We start from the raw sequence: 14,622 nt of genomic DNA on the forward strand, positions 1-14,622 counted from the left end.
GGGAACGAATGAATGTGCTCCTGACTCAACCAGGAAATGAATGAAACACACGCTACCAAGGTCATGTTGATTAACACATGGAAGAATTCGCACGAGTAGCCGGCATCCTTGCAAAAACAAAATTAGTTCTTTCATTTCTTGCATTTTTTTTATTTGTCCTTTTAAATTCATTTGCTTTTGTCTTTTTTTTAATGGATACTCTATTATCTAACCCCAAAACATATTTCGCCATTTACCCGTAGAGCCGTCATTGATTATTTCTGAAGATACTGCTTTAAAAGTGCACGCAGGTATTTTTTTTTCCATAGGTTCAAATGTTTATACATGCATAATTTATAATCGTCAAACAATAACAATGACAAGTAAGACCGAGAGCAAAGTTGGCCTCAGGTCGCTACATTTAAAAAAAAAACAACAACAACAATTGTCAAATGTCCGTGGGATTTGATAACTTACCTTGACCCCTTAAATAAATTAATTAATTGATAAATAAATAAAATAAAAAGAGCTGATTCTGACATTTGGCATCTGCTACCTTTGGTGACTTCAGGGTAATATTCTAAAATAAATAAATAAATAAAATATTAGAGTAATTATGAAAAACTCAATGACGATGACTTGCTTTGATTCTAAAATTTGAAAAAGACTGGTTCAGAAAATGGATGGCTGACATTGTGCCTGACCACAAAGAAACACGCCAAAATTTGACATCTGCGAGCTCTGGTGTTTTTATGGATGCTGTGCTTAAAAAACAATAATAATTAAAAATGTCAGCGGGTTTCTCGGCTCATGGACGAATGGTAACAAAAGCGGCAAATGACCAATGCGAAAGACGTATGGATATTTGGGATCTTCCACCTTATGTCAGACCTGGTTAAAAAAAATAAATAATTAAAATTGGCATGGATTAGTCATCAAAACAGCAATGACAACCATCTGACGTTTACGACAAGCCCACGGACATATTTTTATCTGCTCTCCTCATTTTATGAGCTCTATAAATATTTCATTTCAGAACATCCCTGCACTGAGGTAATTGAAAGCACTTGGGATGCATTTTTGGCGAAGGTTTTTTTTTTCCCACTGCAGTTGAGACGGCATCAAGTCTATAGAAGAAGACGCGGCGGACTGGGATAAGACGCGCTCACTACATCGTGCGCTATGATCCCGTCGGATAGACTGTGCTGCTGTCACTTTAAAAATTGATTCATCGCCAGGCAAACGACTGTGCGACACAAACAAAACAAAAATCCCAGAAAATTAGCGCCCGGGGGCTGGAAAGCCCGCACACTTTGAACCAAAGCCATGAGCCCCGGAGAGCACGTTAGTCCTGCTGAACACCACATCACACAAATAGTTGACAGGCCCAAAGCTCTGGAGAATGTTTGAACGTGGGGGTGAGGGGGTGGCGTTGTGTGTGCATGTGCGTCGCATGAAACACAACAACAGTGGAAACAAAAACGGCAGATGGCATAAAACTGTGTTTAATTGTGGCTATCTGGTGATGACAGATGCAGAGACCGCTTTAAAAGGAACGTAACGGTCATGTAGAGCGGGGTTTCTTAAACTTGGGTCCAGGGATGCCTTACAGCGAAGAGATTTTGCACATTGACCAGAGGGTCACAACTCCACAGCACGCTGCAATAACAGTTATTTTTCAGAGAGGACAAAGAATATGTTCCGGTGAGTATTGTTATGTTTTCTATTTACGTCTTTAAGGCTGATAATAACACGATACCGGGAGTTGTCACTAGCCCATCTATGGCGTTTTGCATTGTTTGCTAGCATTAAACACGGCGGCCTTTCCTAAGGCAAAGCTATGTGTGTTCTTCTTTGAGAAAGTGTAATTCTTTGTTCCGTTTACTTTGATCGTAAATACTCAAGCGGCATTTTTTTAATCAACCTTGAATGGATGCCTTGTTTTCTTTGGTTCTGCAATTGGTATGCCAACATTAGCTTTGGTAAACTAATGGTGGACTCCGATACTTGTCGCTAGCCCATCTTTGGCGTTTTGCATCGTTTGCTAGCATCAAACACAGCAACTTTTCCAAAGGCAACACTATGTGTTTTCTGCTTTTTGAGTGTGTAATTCTTTGTTCTGTTTACTTTGATCGTAAACACCCAAGCGGCACTTTTTCATAAACCTTGAATGGATGGAAGCCTTGTTTTCTTTAGTTCCGCCATTAGTTTGCCACCATTAGCTTAGGTAAGCTAATGGCTGACTTCGATAGTTGTCGCTAGCCCGTCTTTAGTGTTTTACATTGTTTGCTAGCATTAAACACGGCGGGCTTTCCTAAGGCAAAGCTATGTGTGTTCTTCTTTTCGAGTGTGGAATTCTTTGTTCTGTTTACTTTGATCGTAAACACCCAAGCGGCGCTTTTTCATAAACTTTTCATGGATGACTTGTTTTCTTTGGTTCAGCAATATCTTTGAATTGCGCAAACAAATGAAAGATTGCTTTGTTTTTGACAAGTCATTCAGACCGCAAACAACGGTCACGAGGGGAAGACTCCACCCGACCTAAATCACGGTGAAAGCGAAGCGTCTACGCACTTCCTGCCCCCCCCCCCAAATGAGGTGAAAGTATGCGAGCCTGAGAAGGGGGGGAGGCAGGAACAAGCAATGCCAGAAACAATAGACTCATAAGGTGATTATTTAGAGCCCGAGCGGTGATGAGACGACCTACGGAGGCTATCGGGGACGGCGCTTCCTGGCACTGCAGCGCCGTTTGATGGCCGGGTAACTGGCAGCTTCCTCTTCCTCCGCCCTTCCTCCTTCCTCCTCCTGACGGCTGACGGCTTCCTTCTCGTGTCTGCTCAGGTTTTTCCAGATTTTCCTGTGGTGGGAAGCAAAGCAGTGAACAAATACTTTGCTTGTGCTTTTGAGTAGATGTTTCCCCTCTTCTTGAATTCAGAAGACGCAATAGTCCATCGCACGACAAAGGGGAGGGGGCGCTTGAAACAAGCATTTTTGTATGCGCTTCAATGTGTGTGCGTGGGTGCGTGTGTTTAGCGTGTATAATTAAAACGACAACAATAATGGCTTTAAATGTAATATAAAAACTTAACCGTTTTTATGAGACTCTTTTTGGGGGCGGGGGTAAGATCGTAAAAATCCACTGCCTTATTTAAGACAATTGTTTTTTGTCGTCCACTACAAGAATGATTTGTGGAAAATGTGCCAGGTGTTGTGCTATCTTAAAAATCCCGAACGTCCAGCATTTAATCAATAAATATAGAAATAGTAAATATATTAGCATGTTTGTTTTTAGTCAGTTCTGCTAGCTAAACAATTTTTTTGACATCATGAAACCTGGGGCCAACACTTGTTAGCAAAGTTATCATACATGCATTGTACATTTGCATATAACTGACAGGGGGTTTTTTTCTACATATTTAATTTTATTTTTATTTGAGGATTTTTTTTTTTTTTGCTACATATTCGTCTTGTTTTTGAACACATGCAATTTGTCTGTACTTCTCCAAAAAGGTCTCTTAAAAGCGAAAATAGATCCTTCTAAATTTGACACACCACCGAGAGGTACTGTTCCCAACCCTGCCAAATTTGAATGATTCAAAATTCTAAATTAAAAAAATATATACCGGTACATGAGGTTCACTGTGGGTTTGTCGTCTGAGGAACCGAGACCACGGCCCCATCAAACGTCAGTCAAATATCACCACTATGACCTGGAAAAATGGATGCTACTTCGTCTAGCAAGCATGCTTCATAAATCAATGAATTCACTTTACGGGGTCTGTTAGTGAAAAATGTGAGTACTTTTTTTCTTATCTGGAATGCAACCATCCAGCTGTCCACCCATTTTCTGTCCTGCTTATCCTGTGGCATGGCACATATAAAGACAGACACGCATTCACACCGTCGCTGGGGGGGAAACCGAACCCACACTGCCTGCACAGACCTCAGGCCAATGTACCACAACGCCATGAGTGACTATCTGGAATGCATTGACTGTATTCCCATTGGGTACTTTGAGGTAAGTCAAATGTGTGTTGTAAATGTTTACAATGGCCTGCAGAGAGATGGATGAGCACATTAACGGATAGTGTGGTTGTAAATCCTGCATCAGGACGATTCAAGTGCACGCTGACAACCCACGGACTGCAATTTCCACTAAAAACCTTTGCCAAAGAGTTTGGTTTGGAATCCAGCTGAATGCTAAAAGAGGCGGCAATGTCTTTCCCGTATGTATTTTCGGCTTCTTTTATTGCAACTTTCACCATATTTGGCCCAATAGGTTCCATTTCTGGTTCTTTGGTTTTTATCACTGATACTCACAAAAATTAAAAAAAGAAAAAAAATGTTACACACAAAAAGGCCCCCCAAAAATCTTTTTCTCGTTCTGTTTCGACAGTCGGCAATATGCGTACATTAGTGACACCCGCAGGACTTGAGCGGAATGGCAAAAAATACCCAAGACACCCTCACTCCTCATGGAAGTGACGTGCTAAGCGTCAGTCATCTTTCACTCAGCATGCTGCAAAATCCTGGCGACAGCAATCTGGGTCAGCCAAAAGACGGGCAAGCTGCCCCCATAATGGTTGGTGGTCACCTTTGGGGGTGCGGGCCCATCGGGGGCTTGGCGGGAAGGGGGGAGTCCATGTTCATCTTTACTTACTACTGCCACTGTGATGGAGATAATCTACACATCCAACTAATTCCCCCGCTCCCCCCCCACACACACACACACGCACACCAAACCACCCCTCCGAGCTCCAACCACAGAACTCCACTAACATTCCAGCCGATGTATTCACTACAGACCACAATACATATGATATCTAATCCGATGTTGCAATGTGGCTATTGTGAAATGTACAGTGGGAACTCCATAAACACACCGAGACTTCTATGCGAGTAAAAATAAACATTAAAAAAAAGACATTCAACGCTATTAACCCTTTCAGGCACCTTGTAACCTGATAACATGAGAAGCTGTCCACAGGTTTTCATGTGTTTTAGAAGCTGCTAGCCACCTCTCAACAAGCGAAGGATAATTCACTGGTGGCTAAAGTGCTGCATCTGCAAGTGAAAATACAATGCATGCTTTTAATGTCTTTAAGGGGGTTTTCTCTTTTTTTTTCACATTCTCGGTTAGTTGTTGAAGTCTAGCTTCATCACAATCCCTCCATAACAAAAGCTGGAAAGGGGTATATGTCTGTGTATTTTTTTTAAATAACACACTAGCTTGTACAGTGTATGTGTTTATATATTTTCAATGCATTTATAATGGCCGTCAATTACGGACCTGCACCAACTCTGGAGGTCCACTGTATTTGTTTCTTACCCTTCATGCTCCCAAGTAGCTCATATTTTGGTTTTGCCACAGAAAGCAAAACTAAAACCGACCAAGGGATCACTCGTAATTTGAAAATTTAGCAAGTTGGGGCGCTCACAACTCAAGGTACCGCTGTAGCGACCACTAATATGCCGTTAATCATGCCTGGGAACTTTTCTGTGGGGTCGGGGGGGGGGGGGGGGGGTGTCCACCCCTCTCACCTCCAAGAGTCAAAGATCAAGTCCTGTGAGAGACGAGACGGGGCTGGAAGATGAGATGAAATAAACAGAGGTGACGATGTAGTTGTAATCCCTCAGGTGCACACGCACGCCGAAAGGTCCGAGTCATGCCGGGCGAGGTGGCCGCTCATTTAAGGTTACCGGCACTTCATTGGTGAGGATGAGCAGTTTGACAAAAACCTCCTGCTTCGGCGCAGCTTGCCTGGATTAATGTCGAGCGATTGCTTTGAAACGTGGTGATGGATCGCTTCGTAGACAAGAACTCGACTGTAAACCTTTGCCCGTGCCAGACTTTTCCCTGTAAAGCCGTGTCATGAATTTGTCAAGCTGGCCCACATTTTATCACCATAAAGACGGACGGGTTGTCTCCATGTCGTATCTATTTTCAACCGCTCTGCTCGAAGGAGCTGTCAATCATGCTTTGGGGGGAGGATTTTGTTCAAGTCAAACAAGATGGCAAGGGTGATAAAATCAGTACTGCTTCTTGTTCAGCGCTATCTCAACCACACTTGCCGGCAAATCTGGCTAGCAAAATAATCCATCCATGATCTGAACCGTTTATTCTCATGAGGGTCGCTGGAGCTGATCCAAGCCGGCTGGTCATCAGCCAATGGCAGGGCACACAAAGACAAACAACCATACGCGCTCACAATCACACTTACGGAAAATTTGGAGTGTCCAATCAACCTGCCATGCATGTTTTTGGAATGTGGAAGGAAACCAGAGTACCCGGAGAAAAGCCACGCAGGCACGTGGAGAACGTGCAAACTCCACACAGAAAAGCCAGAACCCGGAATCGAACCCTCGCAAACCAGGCGTCCACCGTCCTGCCTATTATAATCATCATTGTATTCTAAATGGCATTTTTCATAAAAATAAGTCACTACAAAATCGGTTCAAATTGAATCACACTCAAATAAGTTCAAAGAGGATTTTTTTGAACGGCACTTTTGAACATGAAATATCTTCAAATTAAAAAATCCATGTCGGTTTTTGCCATTACTATTTACTCTTCATTCTTATCAACTTTGCAAAGCACTTTAAAAAATAAAAGTAAATAAGGTAAAAAAAAAAAAAAGTAAAACTCACCGACTACATAGCGCATTTGTTGAAAAAAGCGTAATTAAAAATTGTGTTAATATCCTTGAATCATACTTTTTAATTGATTTAAGTAGACTTAAAATAAAATAAATAATTGTTTAGCTTTTCGCAGAAGTAGTCGTAGCGTTACTAGTGGTGGTAGTAGTAATATTACTCCTATTAAATTGCACTTCTCTGAACACATTTACGTGCTTTAGAAGACAAGTATTTTTTTTTATAGTGGCCTACTAATGAGCAAATATTTACATTTAATGCAGTCAAATGAAATGAAATTAAATTGACCTCACGACTTCACAATCCTGTTTCGACAATGTGGCCAAAACATTTCACTCACCAAAACACAGAGCGAGGTGGAAGTCCGTCACGATAATATTTTTGATTCCCACGTTTCAATAAGTTCAACGTGTTTCCCTAAATGACGAACCGTGTCAGAGATGGCTGAGTAACATCTTTGGCTTTCGCTTACCGCAACTTAGCTCAACCTACGTGCAAAGATTTTTTGCACATGACTAAAATAACAACACCAGCGACAATGGTCAAACTGGGGAACTTTGTGCACGGCGGCTTGTAAAATCGACGAGTTCCAGTGCAGCCTTCCCGCTTTGTTCTTTTGCGGGTTGAACGACGTTTAAGTGCAATCAGCTGTCGGGTATGAAAGAGCGAAAAAAAGACAAATAAAAATAAAGCGCCAGTGTGATTTCGCAGACTGCGTCACTTCAAAACATGCTGGGAAGTCTTTCGTGGGAGCCAGAAACCACACAGGGAGACACACACTTTACGGCAAAATGTCTTCGCTAAAGAGGACAAGATGTATACATTGTTGGCCACTGACTCACTCGGCTTGACACTCTTCTACTTTTTTTTCCGGTTTTGTTTGTTTTACAGAACACATGACTCACTCTGCTGTTGTTCGAGAAGATGGCCAGAGGAGAAAAGACCTCTCTGATGCTCAGATATGCACATACAGGACAGGGTGCCTGACCTGCAGTTTGCTCGAATTAATACAGAAGAGGACGGTCACAAATCCCGAGTAAACTGCAGTAAGAGTTTCTTTTTTTTTTCACAGAGGATAAAGAATATGTGCATTTAATTATGCTTATATTGTCAGCATTGTGTCAGAATATCCAAGTGTTATTAAGACTGCAACGTTGTTGCTCGTTTTTTTTATTAATCGGTCTATGACGTTTTGTATTGTGTGTTAGCATCAAGCTAGCAGACTTGAAATGATCTGGTTATTTGGTTCAATGCACAATGTGTAATTCATTAGTTTTACGCTTTGTTTTTTTTCAGTTGCATATCACACATCGTTGAAAATCACGACAGTTGCAATCCGGTCCCAAGAGGGGCCTCGTTGACCGCATTGTTGCTTTGAAAACACCGAGGCTAACGACACACACTTGCGTAAGACTTGTTTCTCATGGCTCACCCAACACATAAAAAAAAAGTCTCTAAGACACATTTTGACATGTTGAGGTCAAAACATAACAATAAGCACGGGATCATTGGGGTAATTCTTTACACGTGGATTTTGGAGCGCATCTGTGGGAATTTTATTCAGAATAACATTTTTTTGGGATTCGAGAGCACTTATGTTGGACCTGCTGGCTCACCATCTCGATGACAGGGCGTGCTCTTCCCCGAGCAAACTCACCCAAACCATGCTGGACCACAAGAGGGTCTTCCCCAAAATGCTACTGCGGGGATATAAAATTGTCTTAAACGGCACAAACAGTCCATGCGCAAAGTTTTCGCTGTGCTTCCCTTTTACCAAATTGAGTTATTTTGTACCAAAATGTATTTGATTGACTTTGACGCAACAGGGTAAGTGGTGGCTCTCTGAACAGGTTCATTGTTGAAAATGTACTGTAATTCTTGATCCTTGGGGTATTCTGACAAAAGCACGTCACAGACAAGTTATACACGGACCTCGAAAACGGCCCGAGGGGCGAATGACGAGGATGCTGCATAGACATAAATCTATCTATCGACACACACAGACACAAACGGAAGAGGTCCCTCTTAGCCAATGGAATGCCAGGATGATGCTCGGGAATAGCCAATGGCAGAGCAGATAGAAGTATGTTGGGTTCAGGAAACTCGGAGCTGCGAGTAGCAGCCCATACTGTACTTTTTCCTTTCGTATCTTGAAATTTCTTTCGTAACAAGAGTAAATATTTTCCTGTTGAGGTGTTTCGTAACTAGGAAATTTCGTATGAAGAGACGTTTGTAAGTAGAGGTACTACTGTAAGAATTTTTGTGGCTTCACTGTCATCACAGCCCTCGGTGGGAAGATGTAACTCCAAATAGGCCCGCGACTAAAATGAGTTAGTCACCCCTGGGTTAGAGGGTGCATGAAAGGATTAAGATCCAATGGCTTTAATCCACAGTTTGATTCATTAATACAATTAAAACTCATTCACTCCCAAAGACATATTTTAAATGTCTTTTCAGATTCCACACATTCAATCCCAGGTGACGGTAACCGGTAAAGAAAATAGTTTTTAATGAAGGCAATTTCAGGGGGAAAATGCCGTAATTCATCAAATCAACATTTCGGGACATTTGTTGAATTAAAAAGCTGAGCGGGGCTAGCTATAGTATGTAGCACTTTGCCTCTATGATGTCAGCAGTGAAAAATGGCTGACGGATTATAAGGAGGGTGATGACGGACGGATGAGGTGAAGAGACACAAAACAGAAGATGTCTGCTTGACGCACACAGCAGTACGTCACGGTCAAACACGAATGTGTCGCAACGGTTACGTCGCCCAGAGAGAGGCGGGCGCGTTGATGCCTCGATGCGTAGCAGGTGGCGGCGATCTCCGCAGAACGAAGCAGCCCGGGCATGCGCAATGGCACGGAGTCTGTCTTTCATCCCCGACTGGACTTGTTTTTGGAAGGGACTGCAAGGGTAAGATGAGCTGAGCTGCAGAAAATATTTGCGCGGTGTAAATCATGCGGCGTGGGAGAGGCGCTATTCCTGATGTGCTTTACCTAATCTACAAAAAAATACCATGAATTACGAATTAACTCATCTCTGCGTGAGCTAAAGTGATTCCAAGGTGGACCCGCCCTACACTGCTCAGCCAAGGCGGTCTTCAAGCTGTCACGTTAGCGGGCACAGGCAGCGTGTGTAGCTCATTAGCTGACGTCATGCACTACAATGAAGACAGAATGTGTTCAAGCGGGTAAAGGCATTTTTTCAAATGTCAGAGACAAGGACGCATTCGCCGACGCATTTTGGTGCATCGACTCATGACGGAAATGTCGACCAAATTTTATGTTGCAAAGTCAAACTGGCAGCAGAGGCTGAATTTTTCAAAAGTGACGTATTTTATGGTGAGTCATCAACCTCGGCCCACATGCAATGACAAAAACAGAAATCTTTTTGCATCTACCGACTATGAAGGATTTGCTGCTCAAATTTGGAATCAATCAAACAAAAAATGTACGAGTGGTAGTCTAGATATTGTGAAAATGGCCACGTGGATACAAAATGGCGGAATTCCTGTTAGGACTTGTGATTCAATTCATTTTAGACAAAAATGAAAAGTTTTCTGGGCGGCCCGGTGGACGAGTGGTTAGCGCGTCGACCTCACAGTGCAGCGGTGCCGCGGTTCGTTTCCGGCACCAGCCTTCCTGTGTGGAGTTTGCATGTTCTCCCGGTGCCTGCGTGGGTTTTCTCCGGGTACTCCGGTTTCCTCCCACATTCCAAAAAAATGCATGGCAGGCTGATTGAACACTCAAAATTCTCCCGAGGTGCGAGTATGAGCGCGGATGGTTGGCTGGCTACCGGTGTCCCCTGCCTACTGCCCCGAAGACAGCTGGGATAGGCTCCAGCACGCCCCGCGACCCTTGTGAGGATAAAGCAGATCAGAAAATGGATGGATGGATGAAAAGTTTTCTAGGGCTGAATTTTCCAAAGACTCCAGGAGGTGATACCAAGCCAATTTTGGAGAAAGAAGTCTGCCATCCCTACTCGACATAAATTTTTAGCCAGATAAACACTTGTGCCAAATTTGGTTTGATTTGTATGGCCTAAAGATTATTTAGCCCCTGATCGTGACAGCACTAAGTGTCTTTTTCACTGTAAATCTCTGAGCAGCTGTTGATTTAACAGAGAACTACTTTACTGCTCAGTTCAGGAGAAGGCTACACTTCCACGCTGCTGGAACCAGAAAATATTCATCATGGCCCATTTATTTTAGGCCTTGGATCTGGACTGGGCTTAGCATGAAGATAACTGGAAGCTGGAGGGAGAGGGGCCGGGAGTGTGGGGGGTGGGGTCACCTCGCCCACTTGAAAGTCTTCCAGCTCCTGACATATAAAAGTGACTTTTGGATAATCCTAAGGAGGAAAATTGTCTGGTTGTGTTTCCTTGAAAAGATTGTTTACCTAACAGCTCGGAAAAGGCCAGACGACAGGAGCGAGCGTTGACGCCATCTTGGTGGAATGCGTGAGCCTGGATGCTCTGACACACTAAAGCGCGCACCATCTCGCTGGAATGACGTCTGGCAAATCACGGCCAGGCCGTTTCACAACATTTACTGGAATCCGTGTCGACCGCCACCCTCCTCCCCACTTCCCCCCAATACGCCACAGGAGGGTATCATCACTTCAGCTGTGATGTAAAGTTATCAAGGAAAAATTACCTTGTTCCTCAAGTTACCCACTGGGGTCCGCTTCACACTCATTTAAGGATGGCAAGTGGCTGGGAGGGAGTGTGACGCTTCAAATATCCAGCCAACAACCTGCAAAATAGCAAAATACCTCATTCTGAGTGCTGAATATGGTGACAGCGACCTTCACAATAAGCAACAGTTTGTAAAATTGTGAATAATTCTTTTTAAAAAAAGAAACTAAAGGCTTGATTCAAATTATTGTCACTTACCTTCAAACTAAATATAAATCAAAGACCCCGTTGTGTATTTCGCCAAAGTGCATCAACCTTGTCTTATGAAAGTCTGCTAGCTTAAAGCTAAAATAGCATGTAAAACTGCATAGACCGGCTAATGAAACTAGCATCAATGCTGCAGTCATGATTAGCCTTTAAACCACAAATAACGGTGCTAGCAACTCACGCAGACAACAACACTCACAGGGATTTATTCTTTGACGACTCCCATTATTGCAGTTTAGTTCAGATCGTTTTCTTCTGCGCTTCATCGTCAAATTTCTGTGTAGCATGTCTGTTTGTATTATACTGCTCCCTGGTGGCCGAGGCACACGCAGCCGAATAAACAGCAGTACGCCTGTTGAATTATCACGATCACATAAACGGTTATATTTTTTCGCATTCTGACGAATTATGTTATTACGCTATGTTTTCATAAAGTACAATATGGTAGAGTCTCCTTTTTAGTCTTAAAACCTGTCACAAATGTGCGTGCGTGCGTGTGTGTGAGGGGGGGGGGGGGGGTTCCTGGTGTTTTTGTTGTACTGTATTGGTTTACGTAATTAAAGTAGAGAAGTTAAATCAGTTCTTCTATTATTACAAGTCATTTTCTTCTCCTATTTAAGTACGAGTACTTTTACCGCCACGGTATCCGACCTCATCCAGAGTGTTCTTTCCGCTCTCAGACACGTAGATGAGATTGGATCCGGCGATTCTTGTGAACACGAGATGACAAGTAGGCTCATAAATAAACGCACGCAAGAGCTTAACCGGTTGCGCAACAAAGACAAAGCGATGTAAGCGATGTCGGTATTAAAAGTGATCCACAAGCTGGAGGGAGCGAGGGCCGTATTTCAGGTTTCACTTCACAGATGGAAATGTGATTTTACTGGAAAATTATCCACAGTAATACGTGACAAATGCTTAGAATTGACTTAACAGGGATATAGATAAACTGAGGGCTGAGCAGGTGCATCGAGGGCATTTGGACGGTCCAGCGAAAAAACATTTTTCCGTGTATCCAGCAGCCAAATCGAGAGTCATGAAATAAAAGGAAGGATTGTTTAGCAAAGTTAAACAGAGTTTAGTTGAAGCTCACGTCCAAAGCTTTCGCCCTCTGCATTATAGCTAACCCAAGTGTTTCATTTTATATCATTCCATATTTATTTACTTCTTACGACTCGCGCACGCAAAAGTTAGCGCAGTTGCTGCATCTACCTGGCCGTGCCAAGGGCGGGGAGGAATCCGGGGTGGGACATCCTCCTCATGATTTCTAGCAGCTGCTGTGGCCGATCAAAGCATAGCGAGCGTGATTGCAAGTGTAAGCAGAGAAGGCTGCGCCCATGTCGGGATCGATCCACCTTGGGATGAAATAGCACGCCTGCCACTTGGCATTTGGAGGCCCCGGCTTGGATCTGCCCGTGTGCTGCTACAGCAAAATTCCTTTTAGAGGATTTTTTTTTTATTTTTTTTATTGGGCCTCACATTCAAAACAGAGAAGGAAGTGTCCGACTGACCTAATTATAAACAGGCTGACCTCATGGGCGAGGTAGTCATGGTGACCCACTTCTACCAGTGTGGGTGTTCGTGGAGTGGAGAACTTGGGAGGCTGAGAATATCTGCAACAGCTGAACTCGCCAGTATGCTAAAAATGTGTGTGTGTGTGTGTGTGTGTGTGTGTGTGCGTGAGTGGAGGGGCACACTGAAAAATCATTGGCGTAGAACAGATTATGTATCCATCTACAGTCTTGGGAGAGTGACTAAAGTCTCATAGGATTTACTCAAGTAATATTTACGGAATTCTCGTGCAATTTATTGACATCTGGTAAGATTTACTGAAGCTTTGCCAGATTTACAGAAGTCTGTCTAGATTGAAATCTCACGAGAGGACGAAAAAAAATGTTGTCCCGCTAGATTACATATTTACCAAAGTCTTGCCAGGTTTACTAAAGTCTCCCAAGATTGAAATCTTACAAAATTAGAGAAAGCTTTAGAAAGATTTACTGAAGTTGCTAATATTTCTCAAAGTTTGCCAAAATTTAAAGACAATTTTGCGAGATTTCCGGAAGTCGCCCGAGCCGGAAAACTCGCAAAATTCTCTTTCAAGATTTGCTCAAGTCTTGCCAAATTTACTGAGGTCTCAACAAGAATGACTGTAGTCCCATAAAATTTGGTGAAGTCTCGGAAAGACGACAATCCCACAGAATTAGGAAGATTTAGTAAAAATTTGCAAAATCGGATAAAACTCAAGATTTTGTGAAGCCCCATCAGATTTACTGAAGTCAAGAGAGTCACTGGACCTAAAAGATATAGGGCCAGATTTCGTGAAAGTCACCCGATTTACTACCAGAATTAGTATACTCTCACAAGATTTACAGGCAGATTTTGTGAAGACTTTCCACAGTTTCACCAGATTTTTGGTAGTCTTGTTGGATTTACTGCCAGATGTAGGGAAGTCTCACAAAGATTTCATAAAATCTCACGAAATTTTATGAAGTCATGTCAAAATAAATTACTGCTGTCTCACCAAAAAATTTTTTGAAGGCACAAGATTTTGCGAGGTTTACTGAGTCTCATAAAATCGAAATCTCCAGTGGATTACCTGCCAAATTTAGAAAAGTTTTACCTGATTTATTGGTCTCAAAAGATTTTCTGTGAGACGAAACAAAGTCTCACAAGATTTCCTGGTTTCACCAGATTTTCTGCCAGACTTAGTGACGTCTCACCCGAATTTGTCAAATCTCACCAAATTTATTGACTTTTCGCAAGACTGACTAAAAGTCTCGCCAGACTGACTGAGGCCTCGCCTTTGAACCTTTCTCCTTTCTAGTCAGACAAACTCACGTCTGAACAGGAAGTTCAACTCCCACCACGGTAGGCCATGCGACCTCGTGAGATTTCACCTCTGGCCTCAACACGCCCATTCGAACGGCCGGGTGTCAAAGAGCAAAGGCCGCTGACGTAAACAAAAATGCCGTCCTTAATCTTGTGTCTGTCAACTCCTCTTGTGTGTTTTGTTAAGGGACAGAAAGGAAGTGAACTGAGCTTTTGGGTATTAAACGGAGCAGTTCAGCATCCAACGTGCTGCCA

At 42.9% G+C, this 14,622-nt stretch overlaps 1 protein-coding gene across 2 annotated transcripts in view; it reads right to left on the reverse strand.

The window, feature by feature from the left end:
* Nucleotides 1-1,482: 1,482 nt before the first annotated feature.
* Nucleotides 1,483-14,622, reverse strand: part of bloc1s2 (biogenesis of lysosomal organelles complex-1, subunit 2) — a 44,710-nt gene continuing 31,570 nt past the window's right edge. The window contains exons 5-7 of one of the 2 annotated variants that reach the window (XR_015101455.1): nt 11,291-11,389; nt 2,687-2,836; nt 1,530-1,638 (exon numbers count right to left, since the gene is read on the reverse strand). The gene's annotated coding sequence lies outside the window, so the exon portion shown is untranslated. Of the gene's footprint in view, nt 2,837-11,290; nt 11,390-14,622 lie in introns of both variants that reach the window. The other variant, XR_015101454.1, reaches the window with a different exon arrangement.

The sequence above is a fragment of the Hippocampus guttulatus genome, chromosome 7 (genome assembly GCF_054856545.1).
Source record: "Hippocampus guttulatus isolate MCC_2025c chromosome 7, RoL_Hgut_1.0, whole genome shotgun sequence".
Taxonomy (NCBI): domain Eukaryota; kingdom Metazoa; phylum Chordata; class Actinopteri; order Syngnathiformes; family Syngnathidae; genus Hippocampus; species Hippocampus guttulatus.